Below are 7,156 nucleotides of genomic sequence, written 5' to 3'. Positions count from 1 at the left end.
TGGGGCCCTGGGGGCGCGAGGAGAACGCGGAGCCCGGGAGCGGGGCACGCGCAAGCCCAGGGCGCGCAGGTGCTGGTCCCCCTCCGTGGGGAGGAAGGGAGACTAACCGGGCGAGGGGCCCGGGACGGCCATTACCGCGCCAAACGCGGCCGAGGCCATTGGCGATGTGGAAGGGGCTGAATTCTGCTCACCGGTTAACCCGTTCTCTTTCCGCGGAAAAGTTGATTCGGGCTAATTAGCAAGGATGAGTGAGAATTATGGTCAAGGATTAGAAAGATTCCTTTTCGCGGTGCCTGACGTGTGTGTGTGTGTGTGTGTGTGTGTGTGTGAGTGACAGAGACAGAGACGATGGTGGGGTGGATAGAACAGATTGTGGAATCCCGCAGCCCTAGCTCCACTACCTGCTAGTTGGATCTCTAAGCATCATTGCCCCCAATCGACAAGTAGCCTCAGTGTCCTCATCTGTGAAATGGGGACAGTTATGCCAACTGGACAGGATCGGTGTGGAGAAGCCACCCGGCACAGCCCCTGGCCCATAGAAGGCATTTACATGTTTCGTTTCCCCCAGTACAGCCCGAACCCACGGGAAGATTCCGTTTCTCTTGCGTGGCCCTCTCTGCACCCGCCCAGCTTCCGAAACAGTCGCAGCTCCAAACCTCTTAAGCCTGTTGGGCTCAAGTGCGCCCCCTAAAGGCCTAAGAGTTCTGTGCACACCAGGTCTAGAGGGCAAAGAATCCCTGGAGCCCAATTAGAGGTGCTCGCACCGCTGCCCAGCATCTAGTGAAGAACCGGTCACCATCATACTCTGTCCACCTTTCAGGAAGGTTGTAGTTTCCGTTTTAACCGGGCGCTTTCCCCTTTGCTTGTCGCTTCTGAAGAACTCCCCGCATGCTAACATCATCGCAGAAGCCAAATTAAAAGCGAACGGTTTGCTTATAAAAACTCCGGTAACAGAGCTGTGGAAAATTTAATTCAGATTTAATCTCGGATACACTCCAGCTGGCTCTAAATTATTGCCACCTCAGCCTGTAAGCACGTATGTATGTAGCTGGGCTCCATTTCATAGCCTTCCCTGCGATTATGATTCCTTCTTCACCATTTGTGAAGTCACATTTGGGGCGAATGGGAGGTTTACTGTTGGTCCCATAATCTTCCCATTGGCTTCCTTCACCTCCTTCAGTTCAAGGCCCTCATGCTATACGCTGACCTTCCAACAGGCCAGCCTAGAATGGGTTGCGTCTTACATACTGATCCTTAGAAAAAGCCCCACCCACACTCTGTGCCTCCATTTACCCCAGGGCGCCCATGCCTGTTGTTTCATGTATGTGTCAGGATGTGGAGAAGGTGGGGGAGCTTGAAGGCCATGTGTAGAAAGATGTGAAGCCTGGGGGACAGGGTGATTCAGAACCTTCCCCAGTTCATTCTCTCTCTCTCTCTCTCTCTCTCACTGGGTGTAGACTAGGATTATAATACTCAAATGGTTGTTTTGTATCTTATAATTAAATAAATGCTAAAAGCAAATGTGGGGTGGAGGGAAATAGAAATTTATTTTTCTGTTGTCTCTTATTTGTTTCAGTTAACCTGGTTGGACAGTAAGTTAACTGTGATTAGTCAAAACAGGAATTACTAACAGAGATTTAGGGATGAAATGCAGATGAGTCTATTGCCTGGTATATCTTTAGGGACCTCCTGAGGACAGAATAGGACTTCCATTTTAGCCACCCCCACCCCCCATCAGTGCTGCCCATTTGATACTGTAATGCCACATGCACCCTTAAGCCTCTTGAATAAAACTTGGCAATTAAATGCAACTCAATGTCATTTATTTATGAACAAATACACTGGAAATGTTGAGAGCCGTTCAATGGCAACTGCATCTCTTAACCCATAAAATAAATAATTCAGTTAGACTCTAAAGTTGCTTACTGTTTCAAGTCATGCGGTGAAAAACTATAATTTTTGTAATATCCTTATTTCAGACTTTTTTGTAGATGTAAATGGTCTTCAGGAAAATGCCAGGTTGTTTTGTCTTACTGAACAGGGCTGAGCATTATCGCACAGATTTCAAACGACGGTACTAGTATTCATCTAGGGTCAGGCTATCTGATTCTTCTCTTTCTGGCTCTTGGAGATTCTGCATACAGGTAGCAGGGACAGAGGGAAGACAGCCACCCAACATCTCTTCTGAGACCTTTGTAGGTTTATCCGCTGGGCTCTTTTCTGGGCTCTGAGCTCTGGGAAGCAAGAACTGCCTGGTCACGTACCATCCTCTCCCTGCAGGGGGAGCATGGTGGTGGCAGAGGAGACTTCCGGGGTGGGGGTGGGGGTGGGGGTCTTCCTGAATCATCTTCCTTCTTTTTTACAATCAGCCACTAATCTACCAGCTGATCCAGATGATGTTTAAAAGGTAGAGAGAGGAACTTTTATTTTGTGACCATAAATTTATTGTGTGTTTACTGTGATTTTTTTTTTTTTTTACCAATGAGATCAATTAAAAGGAAGAAAATTAAGACCATCAGCCAAAGAATCATCTCCCTCAACATTTTTCTCTCACCATGTCAAGGTTTCACTCTTATAATTTAGCTGAATCTTGAAGGAGCAGAAGAGGCACAGGAGGTTAGAAGGAGAGAAGAGAAGGAAAAGAGGAAAGAAGAGAAGGTCAGGGAGGTGCTTTTGCAGGGCTGGAGCGCACAGGTCAAAGGCGGGGGAAGGGGGGCAGGGACGGGTGGCAGACAGTGAATGGAGAAGCTGGCAGTGGTAAAGGAGAGTTTGGACTTGATCCTAAAGATATCTTGACAGGGTGGAGAAATCACAAGGCAAGATAGCATTTTATCCCTCCCAGCTGCCTGCAAAACGAGGAAGAGAAAAAGGACCCAGGCAGAGTGGAGTAATGTGGGCAGGAAGTGTTGTGGTTGAGAATTAGATGGGTGTTTAAGACGTAGAATCACTTAAAAGATAAAAATAATCATGAGAACGAGGTACGAAGGAAAGGGAAAGTCAAGATGAGCCCCGGGATAGATCCATGAAGCTGTTCTTCCACTGACACCTTGGCTTCCCAGCACCCACTTCTTCCCAAAAAATTCTTAGCCAGAACCAAGTCCGGATCAGCCAGCTTTTCCTATAAAGAGTCAGAGAGTAAGTATTTTAAGTTTCATGGGCCACATAGGCTTTAAAAAAGGTGAAAACAATTCTTAGCTCTGGAGTGTGGAAAAGGAGGCTGCGGGCACTGTGTGGTCCTCCACAATCACAATCTGCTTCTCTGTCCCCCTGCCCCCCCGGCCACACCAGAACACTGCTGAGAAAAGCCCCACAATTGGACGGGTTCCTCGTATATTTGGGATTATTGTTTATACTTCTTTCCTCCATTGCAACAAAACGATTACTAATGTCCATGTGGTGTGGTTCCTAAGAATCCTTATTTTCTTATTTTTTCTTCTGTTTTAAAATAATTAATGGAGGGGCACCTGGCTGGCTCAGTCAGTAGAGCAAAAAGTGACACTTTTTATCTTGGGTCATGAGTTCGAGCCCCATGTTGGGTGTAGAGACTACCTAAGTAAATAAATCTTTAAACAATAATAAAATAAAATATAAAAATNAGAATGAATCGATGTCTATTTTTTAATTTTTTAAATTAGTTAATTAATTAATTTTTAAATTTACATCCAAGTCATTTAGCATATAGTGCAACATTGATTTCAGGAGTAGATTCTTTAGTGCCTCTTACCCATTTCGCCCATCCCCCCTCCCACAACCCCTCCAGTAACACTCTATTTGTTTTCTATATTTAAGAGTCTCTTATGTTTTGTCCCCCTCCCTGTTTTTATATTATTATTTTTGCTTCCCTTCCCTTATGTTCATCTGTTTTGTTACTTAAACTCCTCATATGAGTGAAGTCACGTGATATTTGTCTTCCTCTGACTGACTAATTTGGCTCAGCATAATACCCTTCAGTTCCATCCATGTAGTTGCAAATGGCAAGATCATTGTGTTTGATTGCCAGGTAATACTCCATTTGTATAAATATACCGTATCTTCTTTATCCATTCATCCATTGTTGGACACTTGGGCTCTTTCCATACTTTGGCTATTGTCAATAGCGCTGCAGTAAACATCGGGGTGCGTGTGCTTCTTCGAAACAGCACACCTGTATCCCTTGGATAAATCCTTAGTAGTGCAATTGCTGGGTCATAGGGTAGTTCTATTTTTTAATTTTTTGAGGAACCTCCATACTGTTTTCGAGAGTGGCTGCTCCAGTTTGCATTCCCACCTGCAGTACGAAAGAGATTCTCTTTCTCTGCATCCTCGCAACATCTGTCATTGCCTGAGTTGTTAATGCTAGCCATTCTGACCGGTGTGAGGTGGTGTCTCAGAGCGGTTTTGATTTGTATTTCCCTGATGATGAGTGACGTTGACCATCGTTTCATGTGTCCGTTAGCCATCTGGGTGTCTTTGGAGAATTGTCTGTTCATGTCTTTAGCCCATTTCTTCACTGGATTATTTGTTTTTTGGGTGTTGAGTTTGATAAGTTCATTATAGATTTTAGATACTAATCCTTTATCTGATATGTCGTTTGCAAATATCTTCTACCATTCTGTTGGTTGCCTCTTAGTTTTGCTGATTGTTTCCTTCATTGTGCAAAGTTTTTTTATTTTGATGAGGTCCTAATAGTTTATTTCTGCTTTGTTTCCTTTGCTTCCGGAGACGTGTTGAGTAAGAAGTTGATGTGGTTGAAGTCAAAGAGGTTTTTGCCTGCTTTCTCCTCTAGGATTTTGGTGGCTTCCTGTCTTACTTTTAGGCCTTTCATCCATTTTGAGTTTATTTTTGTGTATGGTGCAAGAAAGTGGTCCAGGTTAATTTTTCTGCATGTCACTGTCCAGTTTTCCCAGCACCATTTGTTGAAGAGACTGTCTTTATTCTTGGATATTCTTTCCTTCTTTGTCAAAGATTAGTTGGCCATAAGTTTGTGGGTCCATTTCTGGGTTCTCTATTCTGTTCTGCTGATCTAAGTATCAGTTTTTGTGCCAACACCGTACTGTTTTGATTATTACAGCTTTGTAATACAGCTTGAAATCCGAGATTGTGATGGCTCCAGTTTTGGTTTTCTTTTTCAAGAAAGATAATAGCCAAAAGATTGATAATAGCCAAAAAGATAATAGCCAAAAGAAAGATAATAGCCAAAGATTGCTTTGGCTATTCGGGATCTTTTCTGGTGCCATACAAGTTTTAGGGTTGTTTGTTTAGCTCTGTGAAGAACGCTGGTGTTCTTTGATAGGGATTGCATTGACCATATAGATTGCTTTGGATAGTGTCGACATTTTAACAATGTTTGTTCTTCCAATCCAAGAGCATGATCTTCTTGAATTTCTTTCATAAGCTTTCTATAGTTTTCAGTGTATAGATTTTTCACCTCTTTGGTTAGGTTTATTCCTAGGTATTTTATGGGATTTGGTGCAATTGTAAATGTGATAGATTCCTTGATTTCTCTTTCTGTTGCTTTATTATTGATGCATAGGAATGCAACCGATTTCTGTGCATTGATTTTATATCCTGTGACTTTGCTGAATTCATGGATCAGTTCTAGCAGTTTTTTGGTAGAATCTTTTGGGTTTTCCATATAGAGTATCATGTCATCTGCAAAGAGTGAAAGTTTGACTTTGTCCTGGCCGATTTGGATGCCTTTTATTCCTTTGTGTTGTCTGATTGCTGAGGCTAAGACTTCCAATACCATGTTGAATAACAGAGATGAGAGTGGACATCCCTGTCGTGTTCCTGACCTTAAGGGGTGAGTTCTCAGTTTTCCCCCATTAAGCATGATATTAGTGATGGGTCTTTCATATATGGCTTTTATGATCTTGAGGTATGATCCTTCTATCCCTACTTGCTTGAGGGTTTTTATCAAGAAAATGGTGCTGTTTCTGGTCAAATGCTTTCTCTGCATATATTGAGGGAATCATATGGTTCTTATCTTCTTTTATTGATGTGATGTATCACATTGATTGTTTTGCAGATATTGAACCAGCCCTGCATCCCAGGTATAAATCCCACTTGGTCATGCTGAATAATATTTTTTAATGTATTGTTGGATTCAGTTGGCTAATATCTTGAGGATTTTTGCATCCATGTTCATTAGGGAAATTGGTCTGTAGTTCTCCTTTTCAGTGGGGTCTTTGTCAGGTTTTGGAATCAAGGTAATGCTGGCTTCACAGAATGAGTTTGGAAGTTTTCCTTCCATTTCTATCTTTCGGAACAGCTTGAAAAGAATAGGTGTTAATTCTTCTTTAAATGTTTGGTAGAATTCCCCTGGAAAGCCATCTGGCCCTGGACTCTTGTTTTTTGGGAGATTTTTGATTACTAATTCTATTTCTATGCTGGTTATGGGAATCGATGTCTATATTAAAGACATTGTTTAAATTGAGTAAGACATTTCATGTACTGACTGCAAATTTCACTTTCCAAATCAAAGGTTTTCATCTCACACTCATGCACCTTCTATTTTACATTTGAAACAACATAAAATCTCCCAAGTAGGCATGTAGAGTGATAGAAGTTAAGAACTCAAGTTCTGGCTCTTCATCTCTACGGTAACTGTGCTGTCAGTTCATCTCGAACATCCTGCTGAAGGTGGAGACACGTGGCATCACAGCAGCTGCAGACCTTCACTGTGCCACACAGAGAGATCCAACAAGTCTGAACTCCTAGGAACTTACTCTCAAAGCAGATATGCATAGCTGGGGCCACCTAGGTGTCCGGGCCTACTGTATAACCAGGGATCCTCTGAAATAACTCCTGTGAACAATACAGTGCTTACGAAAGGATGAGTAACAGCTCTGTGCCGATTTGCAGCTTACAGATAGAAAACTCAAACATAATTGTTTGAAACTTTGACCAGCAAAAGATCTTGGAGAGGAGGAGTATTTTATCAGTGATGTCGTCTGGATTTGCCTGCACATAGTGATCATAAAAAGCAGACAGCCTTTTAGTGGTTTGTTGTTTAAAAATTTTTTTTAGTGTTTTATTTATTTTTGAGAGAGAGAGAGAGACAGTGTGAGCAGAGGAGGGTCAGAGAGAGAGGAAGACACAGAATCCGAAGCTGTCAGCTTCTGAGCTGTCAGCACAGAGCCCGTTGTGGGGCTCAAACCCACAAACCGTGAGATCA

Source organism: Crocuta crocuta, unplaced genomic scaffold (assembly GCF_008692635.1).
Source record: "Crocuta crocuta isolate KB4526 unplaced genomic scaffold, BGI_CrCroc_1.0 scaffold516, whole genome shotgun sequence".
Lineage (NCBI taxonomy): Eukaryota > Metazoa > Chordata > Mammalia > Carnivora > Hyaenidae > Crocuta > Crocuta crocuta.
This window is presented reverse-complemented; position numbering follows the sequence as displayed.